At 46.5% G+C, this 19,757-nt stretch overlaps 19 non-coding genes across 19 annotated transcripts; all 19 read left to right on the forward strand.

The window, feature by feature from the left end:
* Positions 1 to 144: 144 nt before the first annotated feature.
* On the forward strand, positions 145 to 259 carry LOC144800372 (U5 spliceosomal RNA). The gene has a single exon (XR_013604281.1). It is a non-coding gene; the product is annotated as a U5 spliceosomal RNA (small nuclear RNA).
* Positions 260 to 1,194: 935 nt separating this feature from the next.
* On the forward strand, positions 1,195 to 1,309 carry LOC144800205 (U5 spliceosomal RNA). Its single transcript, XR_013604119.1, has one exon. It is a non-coding gene; the product is annotated as a U5 spliceosomal RNA (small nuclear RNA).
* A 922-nt stretch (positions 1,310 to 2,231) lies between these two features.
* Positions 2,232 to 2,346, forward strand: LOC144800739 (U5 spliceosomal RNA). Its single transcript, XR_013604625.1, has one exon. It is a non-coding gene; the product is annotated as a U5 spliceosomal RNA (small nuclear RNA).
* A 935-nt stretch (positions 2,347 to 3,281) lies between these two features.
* LOC144800207 (U5 spliceosomal RNA) lies at positions 3,282 to 3,396 on the forward strand. The gene has a single exon (XR_013604121.1). It is a non-coding gene; the product is annotated as a U5 spliceosomal RNA (small nuclear RNA).
* A 922-nt stretch (positions 3,397 to 4,318) lies between these two features.
* Positions 4,319 to 4,433, forward strand: LOC144801540 (U5 spliceosomal RNA). The gene has a single exon (XR_013605346.1). It is a non-coding gene; the product is annotated as a U5 spliceosomal RNA (small nuclear RNA).
* A 935-nt stretch (positions 4,434 to 5,368) lies between these two features.
* On the forward strand, positions 5,369 to 5,483 carry LOC144800208 (U5 spliceosomal RNA). Its single transcript, XR_013604122.1, has one exon. It is a non-coding gene; the product is annotated as a U5 spliceosomal RNA (small nuclear RNA).
* A 922-nt stretch (positions 5,484 to 6,405) lies between these two features.
* LOC144800740 (U5 spliceosomal RNA) lies at positions 6,406 to 6,520 on the forward strand. Its single transcript, XR_013604626.1, has one exon. It is a non-coding gene; the product is annotated as a U5 spliceosomal RNA (small nuclear RNA).
* Positions 6,521 to 7,455: 935 nt separating this feature from the next.
* On the forward strand, positions 7,456 to 7,570 carry LOC144800209 (U5 spliceosomal RNA). Its single transcript, XR_013604123.1, has one exon. It is a non-coding gene; the product is annotated as a U5 spliceosomal RNA (small nuclear RNA).
* A 935-nt stretch (positions 7,571 to 8,505) lies between these two features.
* Positions 8,506 to 8,620, forward strand: LOC144800210 (U5 spliceosomal RNA). The gene has a single exon (XR_013604124.1). It is a non-coding gene; the product is annotated as a U5 spliceosomal RNA (small nuclear RNA).
* Positions 8,621 to 9,555: 935 nt separating this feature from the next.
* On the forward strand, positions 9,556 to 9,670 carry LOC144800211 (U5 spliceosomal RNA). The gene has a single exon (XR_013604125.1). It is a non-coding gene; the product is annotated as a U5 spliceosomal RNA (small nuclear RNA).
* A 935-nt stretch (positions 9,671 to 10,605) lies between these two features.
* LOC144800583 (U5 spliceosomal RNA) lies at positions 10,606 to 10,720 on the forward strand. The gene has a single exon (XR_013604477.1). It is a non-coding gene; the product is annotated as a U5 spliceosomal RNA (small nuclear RNA).
* A 935-nt stretch (positions 10,721 to 11,655) lies between these two features.
* On the forward strand, positions 11,656 to 11,770 carry LOC144800584 (U5 spliceosomal RNA). The gene has a single exon (XR_013604478.1). It is a non-coding gene; the product is annotated as a U5 spliceosomal RNA (small nuclear RNA).
* A 935-nt stretch (positions 11,771 to 12,705) lies between these two features.
* On the forward strand, positions 12,706 to 12,820 carry LOC144801541 (U5 spliceosomal RNA). The gene has a single exon (XR_013605347.1). It is a non-coding gene; the product is annotated as a U5 spliceosomal RNA (small nuclear RNA).
* A 935-nt stretch (positions 12,821 to 13,755) lies between these two features.
* Positions 13,756 to 13,870, forward strand: LOC144800212 (U5 spliceosomal RNA). The gene has a single exon (XR_013604126.1). It is a non-coding gene; the product is annotated as a U5 spliceosomal RNA (small nuclear RNA).
* Positions 13,871 to 14,792: 922 nt separating this feature from the next.
* On the forward strand, positions 14,793 to 14,907 carry LOC144800741 (U5 spliceosomal RNA). Its single transcript, XR_013604627.1, has one exon. It is a non-coding gene; the product is annotated as a U5 spliceosomal RNA (small nuclear RNA).
* Positions 14,908 to 15,842: 935 nt separating this feature from the next.
* Positions 15,843 to 15,957, forward strand: LOC144800213 (U5 spliceosomal RNA). The gene has a single exon (XR_013604127.1). It is a non-coding gene; the product is annotated as a U5 spliceosomal RNA (small nuclear RNA).
* A 922-nt stretch (positions 15,958 to 16,879) lies between these two features.
* On the forward strand, positions 16,880 to 16,994 carry LOC144801542 (U5 spliceosomal RNA). Its single transcript, XR_013605348.1, has one exon. It is a non-coding gene; the product is annotated as a U5 spliceosomal RNA (small nuclear RNA).
* Positions 16,995 to 17,929: 935 nt separating this feature from the next.
* Positions 17,930 to 18,044, forward strand: LOC144800214 (U5 spliceosomal RNA). Its single transcript, XR_013604128.1, has one exon. It is a non-coding gene; the product is annotated as a U5 spliceosomal RNA (small nuclear RNA).
* A 922-nt stretch (positions 18,045 to 18,966) lies between these two features.
* LOC144800742 (U5 spliceosomal RNA) lies at positions 18,967 to 19,081 on the forward strand. The gene has a single exon (XR_013604628.1). It is a non-coding gene; the product is annotated as a U5 spliceosomal RNA (small nuclear RNA).
* The last annotated feature ends 676 nt before the right edge of the window (positions 19,082 to 19,757 follow it).

Genomic DNA, 19,757 nt, shown 5'->3' on the forward strand with positions numbered 1-19,757 from the left:
ACTCTGAAAATTGGGCCTGCTTCCCTCACTGGCCTGGTTCTTGTCCTCTTTCTTAGAGCCTAAAAATACCTCTCAGGTCCTCACCCTCGCAATGACGGGGTCTTTGATGTGGTGCCACTTACCCCCAGAGAGCCATATTCTAACTTACTCTGGTTTCTCTTCAAAACGAAAAAATCTTTCGCCTTTTACTAAAGATTTCCGTGGAGAGGAACATTTACGAGTTTAGTCAATTTTTTTAAGCCTTACCACAGGTGAGGCTGTTTATCGTGTGTTTAAAAGAAAAGCATTAGAAATTGGTGAATATATCTGCGAGTTGTCTGCTGCTGTTTTTTGGGGACATGAGCTTAGGTGTTTTATTCCTGAACTCTCTGCTTGCTCATTTGCATCGACAGAGTGCAGGAGAGGTGCATCATGGGAAAGAGCTTGTGCAGTGCATGAGATTGCTTTTCGTGACTATCTTGGAATTTCACGATAGCAGGCAGTATGTTTTCTCCTCTCTTAATATTCCTGCTGTCAGAGGCCAGACGTCACCCTCCTTTTTCAAGGTGGCACCTAGACTCACGCTGTGCTTTTCATAGGGCTTGCCCGTTATTTGTGCACGTTAGAGGTGCCCCATAGAGGTTGGCCAATCCTGAGTCGGTGCCCTGAGAGGGTGGCCAATCCTGAGTCAGATTCCTCTCAGGTACACTTGAAGCGGCACGCCAGTCCTGTTTCATGTGCCTCTAGCCTAGACAGATATATACTTCTATATTCAGGTTTAATGAAAGTACGTGCGAAAAAGGGACTTAAAGTGCATGGCTATGTGCAGAGCACAGTGGTGGCTCACAGCCTATCGATTGGAAGGATGGTGTGGAAAGCGTAAAATCGCTGGGGGACAAAAGTCCTACAGTGTCACTTCACCTAAAGCCTGATGCACGCTTCCCGTTCCCCTTGCCCAGCAGCCGCAACGCCTCCTAATGAGCTGAGGTGTGTACAGAAAAGAATTTGCATATTTCCAGACAGACGCATGGGAACTGTCCACCTTTTTGATTTTCTGTGCTTTGAGCAGAGACTCTGAAAATTGGGCCTGCTTCCCTCACTGGCCTGGTTCTTGTCCTCTTTCTTAGAGCCTAAAAATACCTCTCAGGTCCTCACCCTCGCAATGACGGGGTCTTTGATGTGGTGCCACTTACCCCCAGAGAGCCATATTCTAACTTACTCTGGTTTCTCTTCAAAACGAAAAAATCTTTCGCCTTTTACTAAAGATTTCCGTGGAGAGGAACATTTACGAGTTTATTCAATTTTTTTAAGCCTTACCACCGGTGAGGCTGTTTATCTTGTGTTTAAAAGAAAAGCATTAGAAATTGGTGAATATATCTGCGAGTTGTCTGCTGCTGTTTTTTGGGGACATGAGCTTAGGTGTTTTATTCCTGAACTCTCTGCTTGCTCATTTGCATAGACAGAGTGCAGGAGAGGTGCATCATGGGAAAGAGCTTGTGCAGTGCATGAGATTGCTTTTCGTGACTATCTTGGAATTTCACGATAGCAGGCAGTATGTTTTCTCCTCTCTTAATATTCCTGCTGTCAGAGGCCAGACGTCACCCTCCTTTTTCAAGGTGGCACCTAGACTCACGCTGTGCTTTTCATAGGGCTTGCCCGTTATTTGTGCCCGTTAGAGGTTGGCCAATCCTGAGTCGGTGCCCTGAGAGGGTGGCCAATCATGAGTCAGATTCCTCTCAGGTACACTTGAAGCGGCACGCCAGTCCTGTTTCATGTGCCTCTAGCCTAGACAGATATATACTTCTATATTCAGGTTTAATGAAAGTACGTGCGAAAAAGGGACTTAAAGTGCATGGCTATGTGCAGAGCACAGTGGTGGCTCACAGCCTATCGATTGGAAGGATGGTGTGGAAAGCGTAAAATCGCTGGGGGACAAAAGTCCTACAGTGTCACTTCACCTAAAGCCTGATGCACGCTTCCCGTTCCCCTTGCCCAGCAGCCGCAACGCCTCCTAATGAGCTGAGGTGTGTACAGAAAAGAATTTGCATATTTCCAGACAGACGCATGGGAACTGTCCACCTTTTTGATTTTCTGTGCTTTGAGCAGAGACTCTGAAAATTGGGCCTGCTTCCCTCACTGGCCTGGTTCTTGTCCTCTTTCTTAGAGCCTAAAAATACCTCTCAGGTCCTCACCCTCGCAATGACGGGGTCTTTGATGTGGTGCCACTTACCCCCAGAGAGCCATATTCTAACTTACTCTGGTTTCTCTTCAAAACGAAAAAATCTTTCGCCTTTTACTAAAGATTTCCGTGGAGAGGAACATTTACGAATTTATTCAATTTTTTTAAGCCTTACCACCGGTGAGGCTGTTTATCTTGTGTTTAAAAGAAAAGCATTAGAAATTGGTGAATATATCTGCGAGTTGTCTGCTGCTGTTTTTTGGGGACATGAGCTTAGGTGTTTTATTCCTGAACTCTTTGCTTGCTCATTTGCATAGACAGAGTGCAGGAGAGGTGCATCATGGGAAAGAGCTTGTGCAGTGCATGAGATTGCTTTTCGTGACTATCTTGGAATTTCACGATAGCAGGCAGTATGTTTTCTCCTCTCTTAATATTCCTGCTGTCAGAGGCCAGACGTCACCCTCCTTTTTCAAGGTGGCACCTAGACTCACGCTGTGCTTTTCATAGGGCTTGCCCGTTATTTGTGCACGTTAGAGGTGCCCCATAGAGGTTGGCCAATCCTGAGTCGGTGCCCTGAGAGGGTGGCCAATCCTGAGTCAGATTCCTCTCAGGTACACTTGAAGCGGCACGCCAGTCCTGTTTCATGTGCCTCTAGCCTAGACAGATATATACTTCTATATTCAGGTTTAATGAAAGTACGTGCGAAAAAGGGACTTAAAGTGCATGGCTATGTGCAGAGCACAGTGGTGGCTCACAGCCTATCGATTGGAAGGATGGTGTGGAAAGCGTAAAATCGCTGGGGGACAAAAGTCCTACAGTGTCACTTCACCTAAAGCCTGATGCACGCTTCCCGTTCCCCTTGCCCAGCAGCCGCAACGCCTCCTAATGAGCTGAGGTGTGTACAGAAAAGAATTTGCATATTTCCAGACAGACGCATGGGAACTGTCCACCTTTTTGATTTTCTGTGCTTTGAGCAGAGACTCTGAAAATTGGGCCTGCTTCCCTCACTGGCCTGGTTCTTGTCCTCTTTCTTAGAGCCTAAAAATACCTCTCAGGTCCTCACCCTCGCAATGACGGGGTCTTTGATGTGGTGCCACTTACCCCCAGAGAGCCATATTCTAACTTACTCTGGTTTCTCTTCAAAACGAAAAAATCTTTCGCCTTTTACTAAAGATTTCCGTGGAGAGGAACATTTACGAGTTTATTCAATTTTTTTAAGCCTTACCACCGGTGAGGCTGTTTATCTTGTGTTTAAAAGAAAAGCATTAGAAATTGGTGAATATATCTGCGAGTTGTCTGCTGCTGTTTTTTGGGGACATGAGCTTAGGTGTTTTATTCCTGAACTCTCTGCTTGCTCATTTGCATAGACAGAGTGCAGGAGAGGTGCATCATGGGAAAGAGCTTGTGCAGTGCATGAGATTGCTTTTCGTGACTATCTTGGAATTTCACGATAGCAGGCAGTATGTTTTCTCCTCTCTTAATATTCCTGCTGTCAGAGGCCAGACGTCACCCTCCTTTTTCAAGGTGGCACCTAGACTCACGCTGTGCTTTTCATAGGGCTTGCCCGTTATTTGTGCCCGTTAGAGGTTGGCCAATCCTGAGTCGGTGCCCTGAGAGGGTGGCCAATCATGAGTCAGATTCCTCTCAGGTACACTTGAAGCGGCACGCCAGTCCTGTTTCATGTGCCTCTAGCCTAGACAGATATATACTTCTATATTCAGGTTTAATGAAAGTACGTGCGAAAAAGGGACTTAAAGTGCATGGCTATGTGCAGAGCACAGTGGTGGCTCACAGCCTATCGATTGGAAGGATGGTGTGGAAAGCGTAAAATCGCTGGGGGACAAAAGTCCTACAGTGTCACTTCACCTAAAGCCTGATGCACGCTTCCCGTTCCCCTTGCCCAGCAGCCGCAACGCCTCCTAATGAGCTGAGGTGTGTACAGAAAAGAATTTGCATATTTCCAGACAGACGCATGGGAACTGTCCACCTTTTTGATTTTCTGTGCTTTGAGCAGAGACTCTGAAAATTGGGCCTGCTTCCCTCACTGGCCTGGTTCTTGTCCTCTTTCTTAGAGCCTAAAAATACCTCTCAGGTCCTCACCCTCGCAATGACGGGGTCTTTGATGTGGTGCCACTTACCCCCAGAGAGCCATATTCTAACTTACTCTGGTTTCTCTTCAAAACGAAAAAATCTTTCGCCTTTTACTAAAGATTTCCGTGGAGAGGAACATTTACGAGTTTATTCAATTTTTTTAAGCCTTACCACAGGTGAGGCTGTTTATCGTGTGTTTAAAAGAAAAGCATTAGAAATTGGTGAATATATCTGCGAGTTGTCTGCTGCTGTTTTTTGGGGACATGAGCTTAGGTGTTTTATTCCTGAACTCTCTGCTTGCTCATTTGCATCGACAGAGTGCAGGAGAGGTGCATCATGGGAAAGAGCTTGTGCAGTGCATGAGATTGCTTTTCGTGACTATCTTGGAATTTCACGATAGCAGGCAGTATGTTTTCTCCTCTCTTAATATTCCTGCTGTCAGAGGCCAGACGTCACCCTCCTTTTTCAAGGTGGCACCTAGACTCACGCTGTGCTTTTCATAGGGCTTGCCCGTTATTTGTGCACGTTAGAGGTGCCCCATAGAGGTTGGCCAATCCTGAGTCGGTGCCCTGAGAGGGTGGCCAATCCTGAGTCAGATTCCTCTCAGGTACACTTGAAGCGGCACGCCAGTCCTGTTTCATGTGCCTCTAGCCTAGACAGATATATACTTCTATATTCAGGTTTAATGAAAGTACGTGCGAAAAAGGGACTTAAAGTGCATGGCTATGTGCAGAGCACAGTGGTGGCTCACAGCCTATCGATTGGAAGGATGGTGTGGAAAGCGTAAAATCGCTGGGGGACAAAAGTCCTACAGTGTCACTTCACCTAAAGCCTGATGCACGCTTCCCGTTCCCCTTGCCCAGCAGCCGCAACGCCTCCTAATGAGCTGAGGTGTGTACAGAAAAGAATTTGCATATTTCCAGACAGACGCATGGGAACTGTCCACCTTTTTGATTTTCTGTGCTTTGAGCAGAGACTCTGAAAATTGGGCCTGCTTCCCTCACTGGCCTGGTTCTTGTCCTCTTTCTTAGAGCCTAAAAATACCTCTCAGGTCCTCACCCTCGCAATGACGGGGTCTTTGATGTGGTGCCACTTACCCCCAGAGAGCCATATTCTAACTTACTCTGGTTTCTCTTCAAAACGAAAAAATCTTTCGCCTTTTACTAAAGATTTCCGTGGAGAGGAACATTTACGAGTTTATTCAATTTTTTTAAGCCTTACCACCGGTGAGGCTGTTTATCTTGTGTTTAAAAGAAAAGCATTAGAAATTGGTGAATATATCTGCGAGTTGTCTGCTGCTGTTTTTTGGGGACATGAGCTTAGGTGTTTTATTCCTGAACTCTCTGCTTGCTCATTTGCATAGACAGAGTGCAGGAGAGGTGCATCATGGGAAAGAGCTTGTGCAGTGCATGAGATTGCTTTTCGTGACTATCTTGGAATTTCACGATAGCAGGCAGTATGTTTTCTCCTCTCTTAATATTCCTGCTGTCAGAGGCCAGACGTCACCCTCCTTTTTCAAGGTGGCACCTAGACTCACGCTGTGCTTTTCATAGGGCTTGCCCGTTATTTGTGCCCGTTAGAGGTTGGCCAATCCTGAGTCGGTGCCCTGAGAGGGTGGCCAATCATGAGTCAGATTCCTCTCAGGTACACTTGAAGCGGCACGCCAGTCCTGTTTCATGTGCCTCTAGCCTAGACAGATATATACTTCTATATTCAGGTTTAATGAAAGTACGTGCGAAAAAGGGACTTAAAGTGCATGGCTATGTGCAGAGCACAGTGGTGGCTCACAGCCTATCGATTGGAAGGATGGTGTGGAAAGCGTAAAATCGCTGGGGGACAAAAGTCCTACAGTGTCACTTCACCTAAAGCCTGATGCACGCTTCCCGTTCCCCTTGCCCAGCAGCCGCAACGCCTCCTAATGAGCTGAGGTGTGTACAGAAAAGAATTTGCATATTTCCAGACAGACGCATGGGAACTGTCCACCTTTTTGATTTTCTGTGCTTTGAGCAGAGACTCTGAAAATTGGGCCTGCTTCCCTCACTGGCCTGGTTCTTGTCCTCTTTCTTAGAGCCTAAAAATACCTCTCAGGTCCTCACCCTCGCAATGACGGGGTCTTTGATGTGGTGCCACTTACCCCCAGAGAGCCATATTCTAACTTACTCTGGTTTCTCTTCAAAACGAAAAAATCTTTCGCCTTTTACTAAAGATTTCCGTGGAGAGGAACATTTACGAATTTATTCAATTTTTTTAAGCCTTACCACCGGTGAGGCTGTTTATCTTGTGTTTAAAAGAAAAGCATTAGAAATTGGTGAATATATCTGCGAGTTGTCTGCTGCTGTTTTTTGGGGACATGAGCTTAGGTGTTTTATTCCTGAACTCTTTGCTTGCTCATTTGCATAGACAGAGTGCAGGAGAGGTGCATCATGGGAAAGAGCTTGTGCAGTGCATGAGATTGCTTTTCGTGACTATCTTGGAATTTCACGATAGCAGGCAGTATGTTTTCTCCTCTCTTAATATTCCTGCTGTCAGAGGCCAGACGTCACCCTCCTTTTTCAAGGTGGCACCTAGACTCACGCTGTGCTTTTCATAGGGCTTTCCCGTTATTTGTGCACGTTAGAGGTGCCCCATAGAGGTTGGCCAATCCTGAGTCGGTGCCCTGAGAGGGTGGCCAATCCTGAGTCAGATTCCTCTCAGGTACACTTGAAGCGGCACGCCAGTCCTGTTTCATGTGCCTCTAGCCTAGACAGATATATACTTCTATATTCAGGTTTAATGAAAGTACGTGCGAAAAAGGGACTTAAAGTGCATGGCTATGTGCAGAGCACAGTGGTGGCTCACAGCCTATCGATTGGAAGGATGGTGTGGAAAGCGTAAAATCGCTGGGGGACAAAAGTCCTACAGTGTCACTTCACCTAAAGCCTGATGCACGCTTCCCGTTCCCCTTGCCCAGCAGCCGCAACGCCTCCTAATGAGCTGAGGTGTGTACAGAAAAGAATTTGCATATTTCCAGACAGACGCATGGGAACTGTCCACCTTTTTGATTTTCTGTGCTTTGAGCAGAGACTCTGAAAATTGGGCCTGCTTCCCTCACTGGCCTGGTTCTTGTCCTCTTTCTTAGAGCCTAAAAATACCTCTCAGGTCCTCACCCTCGCAATGACGGGGTCTTTGATGTGGTGCCACTTACCCCCAGAGAGCCATATTCTAACTTACTCTGGTTTCTCTTCAAAACGAAAAAATCTTTCGCCTTTTACTAAAGATTTCCGTGGAGAGGAACATTTACGAGTTTATTCAATTTTTTTAAGCCTTACCACCGGTGAGGCTGTTTATCTTGTGTTTAAAAGAAAAGCATTAGAAATTGGTGAATATATCTGCGAGTTGTCTGCTGCTGTTTTTTGGGGACATGAGCTTAGGTGTTTTATTCCTGAACTCTCTGCTTGCTCATTTGCATAGACAGAGTGCAGGAGAGGTGCATCATGGGAAAGAGCTTGTGCAGTGCATGAGATTGCTTTTCGTGACTATCTTGGAATTTCACGATAGCAGGCAGTATGTTTTCTCCTCTCTTAATATTCCTGCTGTCAGAGGCCAGACGTCACCCTCCTTTTTCAAGGTGTCACCTAGACTCACGCTGTGCTTTTCATAGGGCTTGCCCGTTATTTGTGCACGTTAGAGGTGCCCCATAGAGGTTGGCCAATCCTGAGTCGGTGCCCTGAGAGGGTGGCCAATCCTGAGTCAGATTCCTCTCAGGTACACTTGAAGCGGCACGCCAGTCCTGTTTCATGTGCCTCTAGCCTAGACAGATATATACTTCTATATTCAGGTTTAATGAAAGTACGTGCGAAAAAGGGACTTAAAGTGCATGGCTATGTGCAGAGCACAGTGGTGGCTCACAGCCTATCGATTGGAAGGATGGTGTGGAAAGCGTAAAATCGCTGGGGGACAAAAGTCCTACAGTGTCACTTCACCTAAAGCCTGATGCACGCTTCCCGTTCCCTTTGCCCAGCAGCCGCAACGCCTCCTAATGAGCTGAGGTGTGTACAGAAAAGAATTTGCATATTTCCAGACAGACGCATGGGAACTGTCCACCTTTTTGATTTTCTGTGCTTTGAGCAGAGACTCTGAAAATTGGGCCTGCTTCCCTCACTGGCCTGGTTCTTGTCCTCTTTCTTAGAGCCTAAAAATACCTCTCAGGTCCTCACCCTCGCAATGACGGGGTCTTTGATGTGGTGCCACTTACCCCCAGAGAGCCATATTCTAACTTACTCTGGTTTCTCTTCAAAACGAAAAAATCTTTCGCCTTTTACTAAAGATTTCCGTGGAGAGGAACATTTACGAGTTTATTCAATTTTTTTAAGCCTTACCACCGGTGAGGCTGTTTATCTTGTGTTTAAAAGAAAAGCATTAGAAATTGGTGAATATATCTGCGAGTTGTCTGCTGCTGTTTTTTGGGGACATGAGCTTAGGTGTTTTATTCCTGAACTCTCTGCTTGCTCATTTGCATAGACAGAGTGCAGGAGAGGTGCATCATGGGAAAGAGCTTGTGCAGTGCATGAGATTGCTTTTCGTGACTATCTTGGAATTTCACGATAGCAGGCAGTATGTTTTCTCCTCTCTTAATATTCCTGCTGTCAGAGGCCAGACGTCACCCTCCTTTTTCAAGGTGGCACCTAGACTCACGCTGTGCTTTTCATAGGGCTTGCCCGTTATTTGTGCACGTTAGAGGTGCCCCATAGAGGTTGGCCAATCCTGAGTCGGTGCCCTGAGAGGGTGGCCAATCCTGAGTCAGATTCCTCTCAGGTACACTTGAAGCGGCACGCCAGTCCTGTTTCATGTGCCTCTAGCCTAGACAGATATATACTTCTATATTCAGGTTTAATGAAAGTACGTACGAAAAAGGGACTTAAAGTGCATGGCTATGTGCAGAGCACAGTGGTGGCTCACAGCCTATCGATTGGAAGGATGGTGTGGAAAGCGTAAAATCGCTGGGGGACAAAAGTCCTACAGTGTCACTTCACCTAAAGCCTGATGCACGCTTCCCGTTCCCCTTGCCCAGCAGCCGCAACGCCTCCTAATGAGCTGAGGTGTGTACAGAAAAGAATTTGCATATTTCCAGACAGACGCATGGGAACTGTCCACCTTTTTGATTTTCTGTGCTTTGAGCAGAGACTCTGAAAATTGGGCCTGCTTCCCTCACCGGCCTGGTTCTTGTCCTCTTTCTTAGAGCCTAAAAATACCTCTCAGGTCCTCACCCTCGCAATGACGGGGTCTTTGATGTGGTGCCACTTACCCCCAGAGAGCCATATTCTAATTTACTCTGGTTTCTCTTCAAAACGAAAAAATCTTTCGCCTTTTACTAAAGATTTCCGTGGAGAGGAACATTTACGAGTTTATTCAATTTTTTTAAGCCTTACCACCGGTGAGGCTGTTTATCTTGTGTTTAAAAGAAAAGCATTAGAAATTGGTGAATATATCTGCGAGTTGTCTGCTGCTGTTTTTTGGGGACATGAGCTTAGGTGTTTTATTCCTGAACTCTCTGCTTGCTCATTTGCATAGACAGAGTGCAGGAGAGGTGCATCATGGGAAAGAGCTTGTGCAGTGCATGAGATTGCTTTTCGTGACTATCTTGGAATTTCACGATAGCAGGCAGTATGTTTTCTCCTCTCTTAATATTCCTGCTGTCAGAGGCCAGACGTCACCCTCCTTTTTCAAGGTGTCACCTAGACTCACGCTGTGCTTTTCATAGGGCTTGCCCGTTATTTGTCCACGTTAGAGGTGCCCCATAGAGGTTGGCCAATCCTGAGTCGGTGCCCTGAGAGGGTGGCCAATCCTGAGTCAGATTCCTCTCAGGTACACTTGAAGCGGCACGCCAGTCCTGTTTCATGTGCCTCTAGCCTAGACAGATATATACTTCTATATTCAGGTTTAATGAAAGTACGTGCGAAAAAGGGACTTAAAGTGCATGGCTATGTGCAGAGCACAGTGGTGGCTCACAGCCTATTGATTGGAAGGATGGTGTGGAAAGCGTAAAATCGCTGGGGGACAAAAGTCCTACAGTGTCACTTCACCTAAAGCCTGATGCACGCTTCCCGTTCCCCTTGCCCAGCAGCCGCAACGCCTCCTAATGAGCTGAGGTGTGTACAGAAAAGAATTTGCATATTTCCAGACAGACGCATGGGAACTGTCCACCTTTTTGATTTTCTGTGCTTTGAGCAGAGACTCTGAAAATTGGGCCTGCTTCCCTCACTGGCCTGGTTCTTGTCCTCTTTCTTAGAGCCTAAAAATACCTCTCAGGTCCTCACCCTCGCAATGACGGGGTCTTTGATGTGGTGCCACTTACCCCCAGAGAGCCATATTCTAACTTACTCTGGTTTCTCTTCAAAATGAAAAAATCTTTCGCCTTTTACTAAAGATTTCCGTGGAGAGGAACATTTACGAGTTTGTTCAATTTTTTTAAGCCTTACCACCGGTGAGGCTGTTTATCTTGTGTTTAAAAGAAAAGCATTAGAAATTGGTGAATATATCTGCGAGTTGTCTGCTGCTGTTTTTTGGGGACATGAGCTTAGGTGTTTTATTCCTGAACTCTCTGCTTGCTCATTTGCATAGACAGAGTGCAGGAGAGGTGCATCATGGGAAAGAGCTTGTGCAGTGCATGAGATTGCTTTTCGTGACTATCTTGGAATTTCACGATAGCAGGCAGTATGTTTTCTCCTCTCTTAATATTCCTGCTGTCAGAGGCCAGACGTCACCCTCCTTTTTCAAGGTGGCACCTAGACTCACGCTGTGCTTTTCATAGGGCTTGCCCGTTATTTGTCCACGTTAGAGGTGCCCCATAGAGGTTGGCCAATCCTGAGTCGGTGCCCTGAGAGGGTGGCCAATCCTGAGTCAGATTCCTCTCAGGTACACTTGAAGCGGCACGCCAGTCCTGTTTCATGTGCCTCTAGCCTAGACAGATATATACTTCTATATTCAGGTTTAATGAAAGTACGTGCGAAAAAGGGACTTAAAGTGCATGGCTATGTGCAGAGCACAGTGGTGGCTCACAGCCTATCGATTGGAAGGATGGTGTGGAAAGCGTAAAATCGCTGGGGGACAAAAGTCCTACAGTGTCACTTCACCTAAAGCCTGATGCACGCTTCCCGTTCCCCTTGCCCAGCAGCCGCAACGCCTCCTAATGAGCTGAGGTGTGTACAGAAAAGAATTTGCATATTTCCAGACAGACGCATGGGAACTGTCCACCTTTTTGATTTTCTGTGCTTTGAGCAGAGACTCTGAAAATTGGGCCTGCTTCCCTCACTGGCCTGGTTCTTGTCCTCTTTCTTAGAGCCTAAAAATACCTCTCAGGTCCTCACCCTCGCAATGACGGGGTCTTTGATGTGGTGCCACTTACCCCCAGAGAGCCATATTCTAACTTACTCTGGTTTCTCTTCAAAATGAAAAAATCTTTCGCCTTTTACTAAAGATTTCCGTGGAGAGGAACATTTACGAGTTTGTTCAATTTTTTTAAGCCTTACCACCGGTGAGGCTGTTTATCTTGTGTTTAAAAGAAAAGCATTAGAAATTGGTGAATATATCTGCGAGTTGTCTGCTGCTGTTTTTTGGGGACATGAGCTTAGGTGTTTTATTCCTGAACTCTCTGCTTGCTCATTTGCATAGACAGAGTGCAGGAGCGGTGCATCATGGGAAAGAGCTTCTGCAGTGCATGAGATTGCTTTTCGTGACTATCTTGGAATTTCACGATAGCAGGCAGTATGTTTTCTCCTCTCTTAATATTCCTGCTGTCAGAGGCCAGACGTCACCCTCCTTTTTCAAGGTGTCACCTAGACTCACGCTGTGCTTTTCATAGGGCTTGCCCGTTATTTGTCCACGTTAGAGGTGCCCCATAGAGGTTGGCCAATCCTGAGTCGGTGCCCTGAGAGGGTGGCCAATCCTGAGTCAGATTCCTCTCAGGTACACTTGAAGCGGCACGCCAGTCCTGTTTCATGTGCCTCTAGCCTAGACAGATATATACTTCTATATTCAGGTTTAATGAAAGTACGTGCGAAAAAGGGACTTAAAGTGCATGGCTATGTGCAGAGCACAGTGGTGGCTCACAGCCTATCGATTGGAAGGATGGTGTGGAAAGCGTAAAATCGCTGGGGGACAAAAGTCCTACAGTGTCACTTCACCTAAAGCCTGATGCACGCTTCCCGTTCCCCTTGCCCAGCAGCCGCAACGCCTCCTAATGAGCTGAGGTGTGTACAGAAAAGAATTTGCATATTTCCAGACAGACGCATGGGAACTGTCCACCTTTTTGATTTTCTGTGCTTTGAGCAGAGACTCTGAAAATTGGGCCTGCTTCCCTCACTGGCCTGGTTCTTGTCCTCTTTCTTAGAGCCTAAAAATACCTCTCAGGTCCTCACCCTCGCAATGACGGGGTCTTTGATGTGGTGCCACTTACCCCCAGAGAGCCATATTCTAACTTACTCTGGTTTCTCTTCAAAACGAAAAAATCTTTCGCCTTTTACTAAAGATTTCCGTGGAGAGGAACATTTACGAGTTTATTCAATTTTTTTAAGCCTTACCACAGGTGAGGCTGTTTATCGTGTGTTTAAAAGAAAAGCATTAGAAATTGGTGAATATATCTGCGAGTTGTCTGCTGCTGTTTTTTGGGGACATGAGCTTAGGTGTTTTATTCCTGAACTCTCTGCTTGCTCATTTGCATCGACAGAGTGCAGGAGAGGTGCATCATGGGAAAGAGCTTGTGCAGTGCATGAGATTGCTTTTCGTGACTATCTTGGAATTTCACGATAGCAGGCAGTATGTTTTCTCCTCTCTTAATATTCCTGCTGTCAGAGGCCAGACGTCACCCTCCTTTTTCAAGGTGGCACCTAGACTCACGCTGTGCTTTTCATAGGGCTTGCCCGTTATTTGTGCACGTTAGAGGTGCCCCATAGAGGTTGGCCAATCCTGAGTCGGTGCCCTGAGAGGGTGGCCAATCCTGAGTCAGATTCCTCTCAGGTACACTTGAAGCGGCACGCCAGTCCTGTTTCATGTGCCTCTAGCCTAGACAGATATATACTTCTATATTCAGGTTTAATGAAAGTACGTGCGAAAAAGGGACTTAAAGTGCATGGCTATGTGCAGAGCACAGTGGTGGCTCACAGCCTATCGATTGGAAGGATGGTGTGGAAAGCGTAAAATCGCTGGGGGACAAAAGTCCTACAGTGTCACTTCACCTAAAGCCTGATGCACGCTTCCCGTTCCCCTTGCCCAGCAGCCGCAACGCCTCCTAATGAGCTGAGGTGTGTACAGAAAAGAATTTGCATATTTCCAGACAGACGCATGGGAACTGTCCACCTTTTTGATTTTCTGTGCTTTGAGCAGAGACTCTGAAAATTGGGCCTGCTTCCCTCACTGGCCTGGTTCTTGTCCTCTTTCTTAGAGCCTAAAAATACCTCTCAGGTCCTCACCCTCGCAATGACGGGGTCTTTGATGTGGTGCCACTTACCCCCAGAGAGCCATATTCTAACTTACTCTGGTTTCTCTTCAAAACGAAAAAATCTTTCGCCTTTTACTAAAGATTTCCGTGGAGAGGAACATTTACGAGTTTATTCAATTTTTTTAAGCCTTACCACCGGTGAGGCTGTTTATCTTGTGTTTAAAAGAAAAGCATTAGAAATTGGTGAATATATCTGCGAGTTGTCTGCTGCTGTTTTTTGGGGACATGAGCTTAGGTGTTTTATTCCTGAACTCTCTGCTTGCTCATTTGCATAGACAGAGTGCAGGAGAGGTGCATCATGGGAAAGAGCTTGTGCAGTGCATGAGATTGCTTTTCGTGACTATCTTGGAATTTCACGATAGCAGGCAGTATGTTTTCTCCTCTCTTAATATTCCTGCTGTCAGAGGCCAGACGTCACCCTCCTTTTTCAAGGTGGCACCTAGACTCACGCTGTGCTTTTCATAGGGCTTGCCCGTTATTTGTGCCCGTTAGAGGTTGGCCAATCCTGAGTCGGTGCCCTGAGAGGGTGGCCAATCATGAGTCAGATTCCTCTCAGGTACACTTGAAGCGGCACGCCAGTCCTGTTTCATGTGCCTCTAGCCTAGACAGATATATACTTCTATATTCAGGTTTAATGAAAGTACGTGCGAAAAAGGGACTTAAAGTGCATGGCTATGTGCAGAGCACAGTGGTGGCTCACAGCCTATCGATTGGAAGGATGGTGTGGAAAGCGTAAAATCGCTGGGGGACAAAAGTCCTACAGTGTCACTTCACCTAAAGCCTGATGCACGCTTCCCGTTCCCCTTGCCCAGCAGCCGCAACGCCTCCTAATGAGCTGAGGTGTGTACAGAAAAGAATTTGCATATTTCCAGACAGACGCATGGGAACTGTCCACCTTTTTGATTTTCTGTGCTTTGAGCAGAGACTCTGAAAATTGGGCCTGCTTCCCTCACTGGCCTGGTTCTTGTCCTCTTTCTTAGAGCCTAAAAATACCTCTCAGGTCCTCACCCTCGCAATGACGGGGTCTTTGATGTGGTGCCACTTACCCCCAGAGAGCCATATTCTAACTTACTCTGGTTTCTCTTCAAAACGAAAAAATCTTTCGCCTTTTACTAAAGATTTCCGTGGAGAGGAACATTTACGAATTTATTCAATTTTTTTAAGCCTTACCACCGGTGAGGCTGTTTATCTTGTGTTTAAAAGAAAAGCATTAGAAATTGGTGAATATATCTGCGAGTTGTCTGCTGCTGTTTTTTGGGGACATGAGCTTAGGTGTTTTATTCCTGAACTCTTTGCTTGCTCATTTGCATAGACAGAGTGCAGGAGAGGTGCATCATGGGAAAGAGCTTGTGCAGTGCATGAGATTGCTTTTCGTGACTATCTTGGAATTTCACGATAGCAGGCAGTATGTTTTCTCCTCTCTTAATATTCCTGCTGTCAGAGGCCAGACGTCACCCTCCTTTTTCAAGGTGGCACCTAGACTCACGCTGTGCTTTTCATAGGGCTTGCCCGTTATTTGTGCACGTTAGAGGTGCCCCATAGAGGTTGGCCAATCCTGAGTCGGTGCCCTGAGAGGGTGGCCAATCCTGAGTCAGATTCCTCTCAGGTACACTTGAAGCGGCACGCCAGTCCTGTTTCATGTGCCTCTAGCCTAGACAGATATATACTTCTATATTCAGGTTTAATGAAAGTACGTGCGAAAAAGGGACTTAAAGTGCATGGCTATGTGCAGAGCACAGTGGTGGCTCACAGCCTATCGATTGGAAGGATGGTGTGGAAAGCGTAAAATCGCTGGGGGACAAAAGTCCTACAGTGTCACTTCACCTAAAGCCTGATGCACGCTTCCCGTTCCCCTTGCCCAGCAGCCGCAACGCCTCCTAATGAGCTGAGGTGTGTACAGAAAAGAATTTGCATATTTCCAGACAGACGCATGGGAACTGTCCACCTTTTTGATTTTCTGTGCTTTGAGCAGAGACTCTGAAAATTGGGCCTGCTTCCCTCACTGGCCTGGTTCTTGTCCTCTTTCTTAGAGCCTAAAAATACCTCTCAGGTCCTCACCCTCGCAATGACGGGGTCTTTGATGTGGTGCCACTTACCCCCAGAGAGCCATATTCTAACTTACTCTGGTTTCTCTTCAAAACGAAAAAATCTTTCGCCTTTTACTAAAGATTTCCGTGGAGAGGAACATTTACGAGTTTATTCAATTTTTTTAAGCCTTACCACCGGTGAGGCTGTTTATCTTGTGTTTAAAAGAAAAGCATTAGAAATTGGTGAATATATCTGCGAGTTGTCTGCTGCTGTTTTTTGGGGACATGAGCTTAGGTGTTTTATTCCTGAACTCTCTGCTTGCTCATTTGCATAGACAGAGTGCAGGAGAGGTGCATCATGGGAAAGAGCTTGTGCAGTGCATGAGATTGCTTTTCGTGACTATCTTGGAATTTCACGATAGCAGGCAGTATGTTTTCTCCTCTCTTAATATTCCTGCTGTCAGAGGCCAGACGTCACCCTCCTTTTTCAAGGTGGCACCTAGACTCACGCTGTGCTTTTCATAGGGCTTGCCCGTTATTTGTGCCCGTTAGAGGTTGGCCAATCCTGAGTCGGTGCCCTGAGAGGGTGGCCAATCATGAGTCAGATTCCTCTCAGGTACACTTGAAGCGGCACGCCAGTCCTGTTTCATGTGCCTCTAGCCTAGACAGATATATACTTCTATATTCAGGTTTAATGAAAGTACGTGCGAAAAAGGGACTTAAAGTGCATGGCTATGTGCAGAGCACAGTGGTGGCTCACAGCCTATCGATTGGAAGGATGGTGTGGAAAGCGTAAAATCGCTGGGGGACAAAAGTCCTACAGTGTCACTTCACCTAAAGCCTGATGCACGCTTCCCGTTCCCCTTGCCCAGCAGCCGCAACGCCTCCTAATGAGCTGAGGTGTGTACAGAAAAGAATTTGCATATTTCCAGACAGACGCATGGGAACTGTCCACCTTTTTGATTTTCTGTGCTTTGAGCAGAGACTCTGAAAATTGGGCCTGCTTCCCTCACTGGCCTGGTTCTTGTCCTCTTTCTTAGAGCCTAAAAATACCTCTCAGGTCCTCACCCTCGCAATGACGGGGTCTTTGATGTGGTGCCACTTACCCCCAGAGAGCCATATTCTAACTTACTCTGGTTTCTCTTCAAAACGAAAAAATCTTTCGCCTTTTACTAAAGATTTCCGTGGAGAGGAACATTTACGAGTTTATTCAATTTTTTTAAGCCTTACCACAGGTGAGGCTGTTTATCGTGTGTTTAAAAGAAAAGCATTAGAAATTGGTGAATATATCTGCGAGTTGTCTGCTGCTGTTTTTTGGGGACATGAGCTTAGGTGTTTTATTCCTGAACTCTCTGCTTGCTCATTTGCATCGACAGAGTGCAGGAGAGGTGCATCATGGGAAAGAGCTTGTGCAGTGCATGAGATTGCTTTTCGTGACTATCTTGGAATTTCACGATAGCAGGCAGTATGTTTTCTCCTCTCTTAATATTCCTGCTGTCAGAGGCCAGACGTCACCCTCCTTTTTCAAGGTGGCACCTAGACTCACGCTGTGCTTTTCATAGGGCTTGCCCGTTATTTGTGCACGTTAGAGGTGCCCCATAGAGGTTGGCCAATCCTGAGTCGGTGCCCTGAGAGGGTGGCCAATCCTGAGTCAGATTCCTCTCAGGTACACTTGAAGCGGCACGCCAGTCCTGTTTCATGTGCCTCTAGCCTAGACAGATATATACTTCTATATTCAGGTTTAATGAAAGTACGTGCGAAAAAGGGACTTAAAGTGCATGGCTATGTGCAGAGCACAGTGGTGGCTCACAGCCTATCGATTGGAAGGATGGTGTGGAAAGCGTAAAATCGCTGGGGGACAAAAGTCCTACAGTGTCACTTCACCTAAAGCCTGATGCACGCTTCCCGTTCCCCTTGCCCAGCAGCCGCAACGCCTCCTAATGAGCTGAGGTGTGTACAGAAAAGAATTTGCATATTTCCAGACAGACGCATGGGAACTGTCCACCTTTTTGATTTTCTGTGCTTTGAGCAGAGACTCTGAAAATTGGGCCTGCTTCCCTCACTGGCCTGGTTCTTGTCCTCTTTCTTAGAGCCTAAAAATACCTCTCAGGTCCTCACCCTCGCAATGACGGGGTCTTTGATGTGGTGCCACTTACCCCCAGAGAGCCATATTCTAACTTACTCTGGTTTCTCTTCAAAACGAAAAAATCTTTCGCCTTTTACTAAAGATTTCCGTGGAGAGGAACATTTACGAGTTTATTCAATTTTTTTAAGCCTTACCACCGGTGAGGCTGTTTATCTTGTGTTTAAAAGAAAAGCATTAGAAATTGGTGAATATATCTGCGAGTTGTCTGCTGCTGTTTTTTGGGGACATGAGCTTAGGTGTTTTATTCCTGAACTCTCTGCTTGCTCATTTGCATAGACAGAGTGCAGGAGAGGTGCATCATGGGAAAGAGCTTGTGCAGTGCATGAGATTGCTTTTCGTGACTATCTTGGAATTTCACGATAGCAGGCAGTATGTTTTCTCCTCTCTTAATATTCCTGCTGTCAGAGGCCAGACGTCACCCTCCTTTTTCAAGGTGGCACCTAGACTCACGCTGTGCTTTTCATAGGGCTTGCCCGTTATTTGTGCCCGTTAGAGGTTGGCCAATCCTGAGTCGGTGCCCTGAGAGGGTGGCCAATCATGAGTCAGATTCCTCTCAGGTACACTTGAAGCGGCACGCCAGTCCTGTTTCATGTGCCTCTAGCCTAGACAGATATATACTTCTATATTCAGGTTTAATGAAAGTACGTGCGAAAAAGGGACTTAAAGTGCATGGCTATGTGCAGAGCACAGTGGTGGCTCACAGCCTATCGATTGGAAGGATGGTGTGGAAAGCGTAAAATCGCTGGGGGACAAAAGTCCTACAGTGTCACTTCACCTAAAGCCTGATGCACGCTTCCCGTTCCCCTTGCCCAGCAGCCGCAACGCCTCCTAATGAGCTGAGGTGTGTACAGAAAAGAATTTGCATATTTCCAGACAGACGCATGGGAACTGTCCACCTTTTTGATTTTCTGTGCTTTGAGCAGAGACTCTGAAAATTGGGCCTGCTTCCCTCACTGGCCTGGTTCTTGTCCTCTTTCTTAGAGCCTAAAAATACCTCTCAGGTCCTCACCCTCGCAATGACGGGGTCTTTGATGTGGTGCCACTTACCCCCAGAGAGCCATATTCTAACTTACTCTGGTTTCTCTTCAAAACGAAAAAATCTTTCGCCTTTTACTAAAGATTTCCGTGGAGAGGAACATTTACGAATTTATTCAATTTTTTTAAGCCTTACCACCGGTGAGGCTGTTTATCTTGTGTTTAAAAGAAAAGCATTAGAAATTGGTGAATATATCTGCGAGTTGTCTGCTGCTGTTTTTTGGGGACATGAGCTTAGGTGTTTTATTCCTGAACTCTTTGCTTGCTCATTTGCATAGACAGAGTGCAGGAGAGGTGCATCATGGGAAAGAGCTTGTGCAGTGCATGAGATTGCTTTTCGTGACTATCTTGGAATTTCACGATAGCAGGCAGTATGTTTTCTCCTCTCTTAATATTCCTGCTGTCAGAGGCCAGACGTCACCCTCCTTTTTCAAGGTGGCACCTAGACTCACGCTGTGCTTTTCATAGGGCTTGCCCGTTATTTGTGCACGTTAGAGGTGCCCCATAGAGGTTGGCCAATCCTGAGTCGGTGCCCTGAGAGGGTGGCCAATCCTGAGTCAGATTCCTCTCAGGTACACTTGAAGCGGCACGCCAGTCCTGTTTCATGTGCCTCTAGCCTAGACAGATATATACTTCTATATTCAGGTTTAATGAAAGTACGTGCGAAAAAGGGACTTAAAGTGCATGGCTATGTGCAGAGCACAGTGGTGGCTCACAGCCTATCGATTGGAAGGATGGTGTGGAAAGCGTAAAATCGCTGGGGGACAAAAGTCCTACAGTGTCACTTCACCTAAAGCCTGATGCACGCTTCCCGTTCCCCTTGCC

The sequence above is a fragment of the Lissotriton helveticus genome, chromosome 12 (genome assembly GCF_964261635.1).
Source record: "Lissotriton helveticus chromosome 12, aLisHel1.1, whole genome shotgun sequence".
In the NCBI taxonomy this organism is placed as follows: domain Eukaryota; kingdom Metazoa; phylum Chordata; class Amphibia; order Caudata; family Salamandridae; genus Lissotriton; species Lissotriton helveticus.